Raw genomic sequence first — 12,718 nt, 5'->3', positions numbered from 1 at the left:
AGAGAGAGAGATTGTGCAAGCACAATAACTGCGCTTTCCACTTTTGCCTCCCACACTGCATCTCTTGGTCTGACTGGATGGTGACTGTTAGATGGTGTCTGAGTGAAAGTTTTATTGTCGAGGCAAATGTGAAAGTCAGTCAGACACAGTGACCTGGAAACTTCGAGCTTTTATTAGTTTCCAGCCTCGCAGTGGAACTTCGAGGCCTCCCTCCTGTTGCGTTGGCGTCCGGACGCTTGTGCCATCGTCGCTGAAATAGCCTCTGAGTGAGGCTATTATTAGCAGACTCTTGTTTTACGTTGTATGGCGAAATTACGAGGTTTTCTTTTTATTTTAAGTCAATTTTATATGAACCTACAGTTGACTAAGCACAGCATCTCTCTTTTTTTTTTTATGTGATCAAAGTGTTGAAATGCGCAGATCTACGGAGACATCCATGTGCATTAATGTAGTTGCAGTTGAGCCTAAACTTATTCCTGACAAATTTAGATTTCAAATAATTTAAAATTTGATTTGAGGAGACGGAAATTATATATATCTGTTTATGTTTAAACAGAATTCAAAATAATTATTAACAAAGCCCTTAGTGGCATTACAGCAGTTATGTTTTTCCTCTATTTCTGACCAACGTTTTGCATTTTCCATCTAATATTTTTGACCATTTATCTTCAGTGATGATTTTTTTATTCCCAGGCCTGTGAGGTTGAAAGACGGTGGCAGAGCTGGACTTTCATAAAAGTGGTGACCAGAGTGGGGGTGATTTAGGAGTCCTTATACTAATGAAAGAAAATATTCAGTTTGAGTAACCTGCTACCTAAAGAACATACTTTCTTGACGACTTGCCCGGCGTCCGACCTTCTCTCAGTCCAAAACGACCAAGAAAACTATCCGTTTTGCTAATGATCAATTTCCTGATGAGCCCTCTCAAATAAGAGTTTCAGTTAAGAGTAGAGCTTGTTCACTTTTATTTTTAACGTAGCTTTGATTTTCCATCATTTTTCTTAATTTTTTCCTACTTGCAGTTAGAGAATAACAAATGAACTGTAATTTGTGAAACGGTGAACGGAGCTGCAGATAAAATCTGTGTTAGCAGAAGAAGAGTGTAAAGAGGAAGTGTAAACATAAATTATTTCTGTCTTTGTTTCATATTGAATTGACATACCCGTTGTAGTGATCTGACAGTCATCACTGTTGACACCTGGGGTGTCCACTGCTGCCCCGGCCAACGCCTCTGTTGGAAAGCCCCTGGCCATCACCCTAATCTTTAATCAGACTCAAGTTGGGATTCCTGCTGGCACGACTTCCTGTCAAAAGAAGCATTTCAGTAAACCTAAATATTCCAGGTGTATGAATAATTTTGATCTGAACTCTATCTACATACTGGAAAACATAAAAGTTTTTTTGCCGCTCATTTAGTGTCTCCATTTAGAAATATTTAAGGTATCGCCTTTTTACCTTCTTTCCTTTTAGAAAATTTAAAACAACTAATTTAAACTGATGCTCTATTGTCGGGTTTATCAAATTGCAGCTTTCAGCTAAAAATTTTCCAGCATGCCATTTAAAATCTTTTATGATGAGATGCTCCACATAATTCACACACTGCCCGTCAGCGGGCTGAAAGATTAAAACACTTTTGTCTTTCTTACAAGAGAGTTTTGACCACCTAAATTTAACAGCTTTTCAATGTTTGCTCAATATATACTAATATAAACACAAGTTTTGGCAGAAGTAAAAATAATGGCTTCTTTGCTCAAAATAGATTTTGTTAAAAATATTTTGTTTTAAGTCTTTGTGTAAATACTGTGAAACTTTTTTACTCTGCCATGTCTGCAGTTTCACCAGCTTTCTTTATTCACCTTTTCTCCGACATGGTAAATGATTAAATCATCAAACTGCAGCGAGTTAAGTTTAACACGGCCTGCGTGATGTGTGGCAAAGCAGTTCCCAAAGGTCACTTTAGACTCCATGGAGGGGAATCATTAAGAGCCCATCTGCGAATAAAACACATGATCATGGTGGTCTGCCCCAGCCATTATTCATCATAGACCACACACACACACACACACACACACACACACACACACACACACACACACACACACAAAAGGACACAGAAACATATCAATATACAGTAGGGCTTCCTGAATGAACTCTTAGAAGATGCCAGAATTAGGACCAGTACTGTAAACTTTCTCAGAGACAAATAAGCCAGTGTTCCCAAAGGAAGAGCGTCTCGCTGCCCCCTCTGTCCCCGCTCCCGCCCCATCGGTCAGTATGTCTAGCCTAATCAGACGCACAATAGCATCTCTGTGCAACACCTTCGTGGGAATTAAGTGCCGAGACTCCACAGGAGGTGAGTCAGATCCTCTCCTGGCTGAGTCACGACGGCTCCGTGTCCGGAGTCTCCCAGGAACAGAGCAGGCGAGGCAGCTGCAGGGAGGAAGGAAAAAGGACGGGGAAAGACAGACGAGCCCCTCACCCCCCACTTTTTTTTTTTTTTAATTTGGAAGTAAAACTAGTGCTGAAATCTGCCCCAATCAGAGATGTGATCTGGACACAATTCCTCTTTAATTAAACAGCTTCCCATTATTTATTTAACCCACTTTCAAAAACTTTTGCACAGAGAAGTTTGACTTGTTTCAGGTTGTGAAATAAATCACAAAAGTAACTTCGTAAGCCTCGTTTTGACTGACAAACATAAGTTACTAAACGTAATTTAGTCTGCTCTGGTAAAGTTGTTGACAGTCTTCTACTAGCCACTGAATGGCGTTCGTTGTCCCTCTAGATGTGCTCAGACACGTAGACACACTCCTTGTGACATGAACTAAAAACAGCCAGATTCAGTAAGCGGATGTGTGGGTGTCTATTCCCACTTGTAAAATCTCAGAATTGTTCTGCTGGAAAGTGTTTCCATTGTTAAACAACGCCAGGCAATTTTTTCCACTTATGTCAACGCAAAAGCAACAAATTCTGAGGTCGATGAGGGTTGATCTCAGTACGGAAAGACTCTGGTGGGGAGATGGCATGATAAGGGGATGTCAACATGAAAAATGGTTTCGAATAGAAAACGTTACATACTTCAACATGTGATGTTCAGCCAAAAAAAAAAAAAGAGGCCTGATTAAGCTTTTTTTTTTCTAGGTTGAGTTTGTCTCAAATAATATACAATCTGAAAAAGTGGTGCAATGTTAATTCTGTTGACACAATTTCTTACTTAGAGAATATGCATAAGCAAAGCACACAAATTAGATACAGGTCCAAATCAAATCCAGCTGGTCTGAGCTATTTCCACCCATTTTTGAACCCAGCTGCAACTTGCCGATTGTTTTTTCTTTTCTTAGAAGAAGAAGAAAAGTTCACTGATAATTTTATGTTCCAACCATATGAATGTTGAGGGCAATGTCTGAGTTCATCAGGGCAAAATCCAGACCAGACTTCAATTTCTACATTAGTTGTGATTGAATTTTCTAACACCTTGTTCAGTCCCCACAAGTACTAGAGCACATCTGAGCACGTACTCTTTAGTTTCTGAATGAATTCACTTCATCACACAAAGGCAGCAGCTAACTGCATTTTACAAGGATAAACACACAGTATAAGTTCATCATCATTGTTATAAAATATAAGTTAAAATTGAGCGTACGAGATAGAAATAGCACTTGCTGTGCTCATCTTTCTGATTGGCTGCCAGTCAAATCAGGTTCTTTGCTACTCAAGCTAACGTAATGAGTAAAATGGATGACTGCAAAAAACCTGAGCTGTGGAGATAAAATAAAATTTAATTTGATTAATTAAAGAGAATCTTATCAGGTGACATATTACGACATAAACATCAGATTAACAGTCATAACGTACTTCCTGATAAAATCTTTCCGACTTATTGGCAACTAAAATCAAAAGATGCGAGGCAGCATTTATGCTAAATGAATGCAATTATTTGTAAAAAAAAAAAAATGACTCCAGCTTTCGATTTTATTTTTCTTCTGTCTGTGTGGTTGTTGACTGGCATGCAGGTTTCTCTGAAATGTTTCTTTTCCAGTCGGCATCAGAGCTGCACGATGTTGGGCTGTGGGTCATCCTGCAGTTTCAATGTGTGCAATGCTACAGTCACAAAAAGGCTGCTTATGTGGTTGACACTTTTCTATTTTAGTTGCTATGGATCCAAACTTTGCTCACCAACAATACATGTTCTCAATTTGGATGAACTTCATCGTCCTGTTCCTGAGCTGAGATGCTAACACTCAAAATAGCGTTAGCTCATGATAAAAAAGAGAGAATAATGTGCATTGAAGATGTGGGTTAATAATATAAAAGTATGTTTTACTAGTATTTTACACCCTAAACTGTTACCCCACCACGTTGTGTTTGTTTCACTGTCTGCTTTTCTGGGTTTTTTTTTTTTTTTTTTTTTTAGAAATTCAAAGTAAATCTACGACTGGCATCAAATGAACCCCAATCAACTTTTCTATGTCGTTTGTGGGACGTGTCCTAAACAAGTCGAACTAGATTTGATAATTATTTAAAGGTTATATGTATATGTCCTATAATGCATGGACTCGCTGTAGTCCAAAACATAGTATCATGTATGACATATGTTCAAAGATTCAGAGGCTTGGTAATTTAATCTTACTGTTGTGATTTCTGCGTTTTATTTCAGAGGGTTAGATTTAAGAGCCGCCGCCCTAAATGTTTACTTTATTGTGAAGCATTCTTTTTTCCCCATAGCATTTTGTTTCTAAGCCTGTTTCTCTCTCTCTCTTTCTCTCTATTTACAGTAAATGATCTCATTCGTTTCACCGTGCACCGTAACAGCAAGAACTGGAAGGAGGACAATGAAACGAGGAACTGCTGACTTGCGTTTCCAGGTCTGTGTTACTGACTTCCCTCTGACACGCAGAGAACAGATGTGCAGCCATCCGTCATCGGCTGATATTCTCGGAGCCAGACGTTATCGCACAGGAATCGAGCGAGCCTTTAAAAGTCGCCTTTGCCTTTTGTTTGCGTGACTGGCGAGATGAAGGCTGGGATTAGGAGAGTAGGGGCAAAAGGTAAAGCGCATGACAGGTTTCTGGACCGGCGCCCGGCTTGAATACCGCTAGAAAGTTTAGGTTACCGTTTGACCATGACTAGAGTTCGGCAGAGGGACACTGTGAGCTCTGAGCACAGTCATCTCCATTGATGTTTGACTGACTGATGCAATCAAAACTGCACGTTATCGTTCATCAACACGTGCAGCTGCCGAATTACTAACCTCGCAACTGCTCAGTGTCAGAGTCAAACTCCCCAAGGCGTTGCGGCTGGTATATTTGAAATTTGTCCAGATTTGACCTTTAAGGCAAATGAATTGCTGAAACGCAAACTTATTTTTTTTGTGTGTTTTTTTGTTTGCTGCCAACGACAACTTGAATTCGCTGCTTCAAAGAGTCTTCTTCACGCGATAAAATCTGCAAAGCAGGCTGACTGAACCACTGCCAAAAGACAGATAAGAGGTCATCTGTCAGAAATATTAAAAACAATACAAGTAGTGATCATGCTGTCTGCCTGCTGATCGAAGCAGGTGATAGCCAGTTAGCTGGAAAAATAATTAGGCTTCTTCAAAGAAGAGCTGTATCTTGATCTTTTGAAGAACCTGCCTCCTTTTTGTGTCACAGGATGCTCGAATCGATTACGTACAGCCGAGCTGGCCGATTGAAATGCCTAGCTTTTCTAATAATTTTAGAAAACCCCTCTAGGTCACCTAAAGTTCTCTCATCCGTTTGTAATAAACCAAAGAATCTGGAAATGTTCAGCGTAACACAACCACTTGTACAACCTCTACATTGGATGCAATAATGTTTTCTTTTTTCACCCAAAGCTGAAAAACAAACGCATTGTGTCAGATGTTTTTCACGGTGCAGAGAGGTCTTCCTAGGCAACGGCCGAGCAGATGTTGGTTCGATTCCCACACGAAACCTAAAGATAGAGAGCCAGGCCATTCATACTGATATCGAGTATAATGGGTCTCCTTGACTCATCTGCAGACTCAATCTCCCACAATCCTCCCACAATGAGTGCTCTGCTGAGCCAGCATTCGTCAAAGTCTTACTTTCTGTTTGTGCACCGGTCGTGCGTGGCTCCATGTCAGAGAGATAAATGAGCTGCGATAAACTCAAAGATAGCTGTAGAGTTTTTTTGTTTTTTGTTTTTCATGAAGGAACTTTGCACCAGAGGTACTGGTTGTTCTGACGGATCTGCGCTGTTTTGGAGAATGAATTTGCTCCTCGACTTCAGAGCACTGAATTGGAATGCTGCTACTAATAATTTTATTTAAATTTTAGTCTTTTTTTTAGGTTCTTGTGACCTTTATTGAATAGTACAAAGCCAGGAATTAGCGAGGAGAGAAAACGGGGAGGCATGCAGCCTGAGATCGGGAACTGAACCCAGGACAGCCGTGAGCCTCTGCACATGTCGCAACTGAGCCAGCCAGAACCTCCATGTTAGGTTTTTAATCTAGTTCTGCCTCGTCTTTGTTATATTTGTTATTGTTTATCTATGATGGTTTGTCAAACTTAGCATTCAAGGCTGTCTGCTCTTACTGATAAAAGCAGATAAGGTTTCAGTTTCAGTTGGATCCTGTTTTTTTTTTTTTCTTTGCATATTTATGTGTGGGGATTGCTTCTCTGTCATGTTTTTTTCCAGTTTTATTTTATTTACAATTATTGAGATTGAGATGTAATAACTGACTAAATCGAATCCGTCCCTGGAGAAAATGACATTCGGGTATCAGAAGTTAAAGGTTCACAAAAACCTCAGTAAGTCGTTGTAAGAGTATTTAAGTTTTTAAACACACACACACAGACCCTCCCCTCATTTCATTGGCTCACAGGAACCATGGAGGAGAATCATAGCAATAAGCTGCTGCCTGATCTTTACTAAAATGACATGGACATGCAAAATGTATGCTAGCAGCCGCTTCTCCCATTTCCTCAGTTCAGCTTCAGTTACTTGCCTCCTCTCATAGCTGCACCAAGTTTCTAATCCACTTCCTGCTCCTTGTTCAGCAACGATCTCTGCTGCGTAAATATCTCTGTCAGAAAAGCTCTTGGTCAGATCCTCCTGTTGTGTATCCCTGTGTTTCCCTCCGGCTGCATGTTTTGGACTCACCTTTTGACTTTAGCTTTAGTGTTTTCTTATTTTTAAGTAAACAGTTGACTTTAATCCGCCTGCTTCCTGCCTCCTTCCTGCGTTTTGGATCCGCTTTATGCCACAGCATAAGATACCGATAACCCCCAGATGCTAGCTATGCATCTTAATTACGGAAGCATCTTAATTACAAACACTCTGATGTCTGAAAAGACTTTAAAAACGTCAAACACATTCAGGACTTTGCAATGGCGAAGTTGTAAAGATGCCAGATGGCCACAGCTAATGGTATCTGTTTAAATATTAATGGACGAAACGCTGTAATGTTACGTGAATCTCAGTGTTATGCAGGTTTATGTTCACCAGTCAATGTGTGTTTTTACACAAACTCTGCATGGCATTAATTTGAAATGGTAAAGCAGAAAAAAATGACTGACATGCTTCACTTCATGACTCTGTTTCATAGTAAGGGAAACTAGTGATGCTGCACGGTGGCACAGTTGGTAGCACTGTTGCCTTGTAGCAAGAAAGTCCTGGGTTCGATTCCCGGCCCGGGGTCTTTCTGCATGGAGTTTGTCTGTCTCTGTGTTGCCCTGCGACAGACTGGCGGCAGACAGAACTAAATCTAAGGTACACACTTCCATAAAGTATATTAACACATCTAGTAAGTGTTGTAGTATTTGCTGTTTTGCTAAAAAGGAAAACAACACTCAAATTTTTTTCTTAAAAGGGGCTGAGTTGCCCAATAGTTAATGTTTTTGCCCTAAATAAGACTAAATTCTTTTTGAAGTTTTTACATTTTTTCTGTTTTTATTAGACAGAAGTGTGTCTTTGAAAAATGTGGCCACAGTATTGAAAATTATGTTGACATACAGTTTGATATTTCGTATCTTGTTCAGCTGTTCATCTTTATCTGTCGGACATATTATCTCATACTTAATTTACAAGATAACATAAACTTGCACACTTTATGTCGTCTTATAAAGTATGCGAGTGTGTTATGATCCTAAGAACATCCGGATGGTTCTTGACGAATCAGATTCAGTCAGACGATGACAAACATCCTGGCGTTTTAACTTTGTGTCGAACTCGTTTGCTGGGAGTTCTCCTTACATCCACTTCAAAAAAGTTCATCTTTGATCAAAATACTTAATACTTGTCATGTTTGCATTCACTGTACTCCAAGGCTACAGTGATGTCTGCATCAGTGTCATTATTATTCATTAGCAGGAAGTAGACCATTCATATGTTGAGCAGCAGAATGAACCTCACGATTAGGATGTGCTCTCGATTTTACCCATCGTGGTTATGACTCCACATGGGCCCCGTCTGGCCTTGTGAGCAGCCATTTGTACTCGATCGTTCAAGTGTGCTGTGATAAGCGTGGGAACTGCAGAGGAAGCATTGCATTTAATAAGTTCCCATCGTTTCCTCAGCTGGACGGAGTAGGAGTTCATCTCCCAGTTGCACGCCGATCACTTCTAGAATTGCAAACAGGAACCGATCACATTGGAGGCCAAAGCTGCATGCTGCTGATGACGATCTTCTCATGATGAGGCAGTAATTTTGTTTTCGTTTTAACTAATGCTCTTGATGTGTCATTCTGCAGAACGGTGGGTTCACTGTGACGTGTTTCTGAATGTCAACGAAAGCTCTGGTCGAGTGCAGGCTGCAGATAGTTTCACGGGTTATGATTTACCCCTCAAAAGGAAGAGAAAAAAAAAACAAAAAAAAACAAAAAACAACCAGAATTATTTTAAGCGAAACCGTTTCTACTCATGACAAGTTATTTACGAGAAATCACAATGCCAGGTGTCAGATCCCCTGTCAGGTGCAGAGGGGTAAGTGGTAATGTCCTTCTGATTTGGTGCTTATGAGAAATAAAAAGTGATGTTCAAATCTACCATCTTATAAAAGCTGTTTTGATCTTAACCTGTGATCTTATTTTGACATTAGTTGTGCTTTTAGACATTTAGTGTTCAGGCCTCAGTGGGATTTGCGATACTTTTTTGGCGTTAGGGCCCATGCAGACCCAAATATCAGCCGATTTGTCAGTTTATCGATTTGTTTAAAAAAGTATTTGCCTGGCAGAGATTCGTTTTTGTTTTTTTGTTTTTTTTTTCTGTATGACTTAAACGTTTGAGATCATCAAAAAACAATAACACCAGACAAGGATAATCTGAATAAACACGAAAAGGAGTTTACAAATCATGATTTCATGTAATTAAAGGAGCTTAAAGTATCCAACCACACTGGCCCTATTGTCTCACCCTTGGCAGGAATGGCAACGTGGAGGATTATCGTTTTTAAACTAATACAGATTAATTTTGTTGTTTTGAAGCCATTTGAAAGTGGGAGCCACTTAAGTACGTAAACTTTATTTCTGTAGCAACTTTTACATGTCAGAAACCACAAAGCACTTTACAAAACACATTTAGGATTGTGAAATGATTCCCAACATTCTTTTCCACTTTTGAGAGAGTTGACGTTTCCATCAATTGTGGCGACTTGTGTAGATCCTGACATGGTAAATCAACCCCAGGCTGTCATGTTTTAATGTGTAAAGGACTCCCGCCCTCCAAGTTCCACTCTAGTCTTGACAGTAATTGTTTATCCAAAGACTCGGAGATGATCAGGATTTTGGACAGATTCTGAAATTGTCCTTTATTTTCTTTTCGATAAATATTTGTTTTTTTTTTTGTTTTTTTCAGAACAATCACCATTTTACCCCAGACTCTAATTTCTTGAATTATGAATCCTTGCGGTAACCATGAGGCCTGTAGAGCTTTGTTATTTCGGCTTGTTTGTGACCTCCTGGATGAGCAGTCGCTGTGTTCTTGCAGTAGCGTTTCAAGACTCTTAGGAAGGCTCATTTTTGTTTCCAGTTCTTCTCCTCCTGTAGATAACGGCTCTCGCTGTGGTTCACTGGATTCTCAAAACCATAGAAACGGCTTTGTAACCCTTTGCGAAGTTGGCAGTGACTTTGTTTCCGATTTGTTCTCGAATTTCTTCTGATGTGTTGCTTTTCCAAAACTATTCTTTTTAAGTCATTTCTTTAGCCAGCAGTTCGTCCGGTAATGAGGCCCATGTGGGAAACTGAAACAATGTTGTGATTTAAAAAGGTTGCAGCTTGTTTCCAGGTTGTTTTGGATGCTTTTTTCCCTTGATAAAATCACCATTTTCTTTTAGTAACTTTATTTGGTCAATTGTCTTTCTCTGATGGCAAATTTAGTTTGATTTGAAACATTTATGTGTCACAAGCTGAACTTTAAAATAACCTGTAATTTGTTTCTGACCACACGGGCTTCATCGGTTCAGTGGGTACATGTTTGTTTGTGCGCAGAAGGAACAGTCCTGGGGTGTGATGCTGTCGTGTTTGGCTCATTAGGTTTGTTTCTGTTTCTGAGATGAGGGAGTTGATATTTCATATTGACACAAGAACTGTGTGTGTGTGTTTGTGTGTGTACCAGTGACACACTAATCTGAATAACTGTATAAAATAACCCAAATACAAATAAAAAAATTATTCATCGCTACAAACATAGTTAAGTGTAACTTCTGACAAGAATAAATGAACTATAAATGAGTTATTGGGTATTAACAAAACATTCCGAAAAACTGTAATCTTACTTTTTTTTGTCATGGTTCAGTTACTTTTTTTTCTCTCGGAGATCTAAAACAGAAATCGGGCCACTTGCCTCAGTGCTCAAAGCATTATCAGATCTTTGTCAGGAAACATTGCATAATTCTCCTTCAACAAGACAATTTTTCATTTTTAAAGAAGTGCTATTACTGCCGTTTTATTTCCCCAAACCCAGACAGTCAAGTCTGGCTGGCCTCTTTTGGGTCAAATCTTTCTCCACAACTATGCCAAAAATGCACTCGCTTGATTTCTGTTGTTTACATGAAGCTTGCTTTTTTATGATAAGCCTAAGCCTGTGTGGCTAAATGACATTTGAAAAGGTTAAATGTTGTCTGCATGGAGGAGATGTAAAGGTATTTCTTTATCTCAGCAATGTTAGGAATTTCCGTTTCCACAGCACTGTAACCAAAAATGACCTACGAGGAGCCACGGTGTCTTTTACCAATTTAAACTGGGCTGAAGCAGTAGTTGTCAGACTTTTTAAGTGTTTTTGCTTTTCCAATTGAATTAGGCTGCATTTTCAGTAATTTTGTAGCCCAAGATATGACACTTTTCAGAGGAATATTCCTTTGTCTGTAAAGTTCTTTAATGATGTTTTCGAACATAATAAAAATACACGAACTACTGACGTAAAAGGAAACAGTAATGCCCGAACTACTGAGCACATTTGAACAAAAATCGCAGTGTCTAACTTTGAAAATAAAATAAAAAAGTACATGTTTAGGCCGCACTTGTATATGATTCTCAGCTGTCTGTGTTGTAACACGAGATATTTAAATAGAAATATTGTTTCCACTTTCAATGAAATGTGTATCAAATATGCTTTGTGGGATGAGTTCCTGTAACACAACTTAAAAAAGCAATACAGTAGTCTACATGTAAAGTGGACATTTTGAGTCAGCAACGTGAAAGTGAAGCGGTTTTCACCTTTACACCAATAAAACATTCCTTCAGCCTGCTGTTGATCATGTCCATCCCTACAGTATGTCTATGTTCTTATGGCTTCCTAAAGCCGGATACTCCACTATGATCCAAAGCTCAAATTATCTCAAAAAATGGCTTCTTAAGTGAGTTAGCTACACTTACCTGGCCTCCATAGTCACCCGGTCTCAATCCAACAGGGGACATTTGGGGTGAGAACTGATGCTGTGAACTAATGTCAAAAGGAAACAAAATGTCTGAGGACCTTTTCTGGAATCTATGCCATGAAAATTAAGATTCCCCGTTTACACGGCTAAACCGTAGCCTTTTTGTTGCAGTCCAGACACTCGTTTACGCGACACCAGAATGTCTCACAACGGCATTATCTGAAACCAGGTCTCCGAGTGAAACTTTTCCGTATCAACCCCGCGTGGATGTGTGAAAGCCTGTAGGGTTTGTTCTATGCTTGCACGGAAATAAAACAACAAAAACAAACGCGGCTAGAATTGTGCTACTTAACCTGTTCAGTTTGGCACCGTCTCTGATAAGGAACACATTACATACCCACTTTGTTCATGGCAGATGGAGATGAGTTACTGTTTACTATGAGGTGAAAGTTAGCGAGGTGGAAGCTAAGGATCAGTGACATTCTAAAATCACAGCGCCATGTAGTGGCCTGGCATGGCAACTACAGCTGACTCGAGTCCAAAAATATTGTAAATCTCCAAGCAGCAGCCAAAGCCTAAAGTTCTGAAGATAAAAAGGGCTCCAGCCTGGTATTACATAGTGTACCTAATGAAGAAGCCATTGGCTGTATAGTCCAGTAGAAAAGGGCCATTTAGCTGCCGGGTAGATGGAATAATAAACACTTTTTAGAAAAGAAGTTACATTTCTTTTTTTTTCTGTGATTCCCCATCATCTAACAACATATCAAGCAAGCTTCTGAACACGCCCAACTTAGAAACAATCCTTTAGGGGACTCTGGGAAAGGAAACGGTCTTGATTTGACTGGTTGGAGTGGGGTCAGCCCAT

At 39.6% G+C, this 12,718-nt stretch overlaps 1 long non-coding RNA gene across 5 annotated transcripts in view; it reads left to right on the top strand.

Annotated features, from left to right (window-relative positions):
• The window catches only part of LOC106907758 (uncharacterized), a 172,582-nt gene that overhangs the window by 13,507 nt on the left and 146,357 nt on the right, over positions 1-12,718 (top strand). For all 5 annotated transcript variants that reach the window (XR_015765465.1, XR_015765466.1, XR_015765464.1 and 2 more), the window contains one exon: positions 4,776-4,865. This is a non-coding gene — a long non-coding RNA (uncharacterized LOC106907758). The remainder of the gene's footprint in view (positions 1-4,775; positions 4,866-12,718) is intronic.

Source organism: Poecilia mexicana, unplaced genomic scaffold (genome assembly GCF_051168715.1).
Source record: "Poecilia mexicana isolate PSO_F unplaced genomic scaffold, ASM5116871v1 scaffold_15, whole genome shotgun sequence".
Classification (NCBI taxonomy): Eukaryota; Metazoa; Chordata; class Actinopteri; order Cyprinodontiformes; family Poeciliidae; genus Poecilia; species Poecilia mexicana.
Note: the sequence above shows the minus strand (reverse complement) of the source record. Positions and strands in the feature narration are given on the sequence as shown.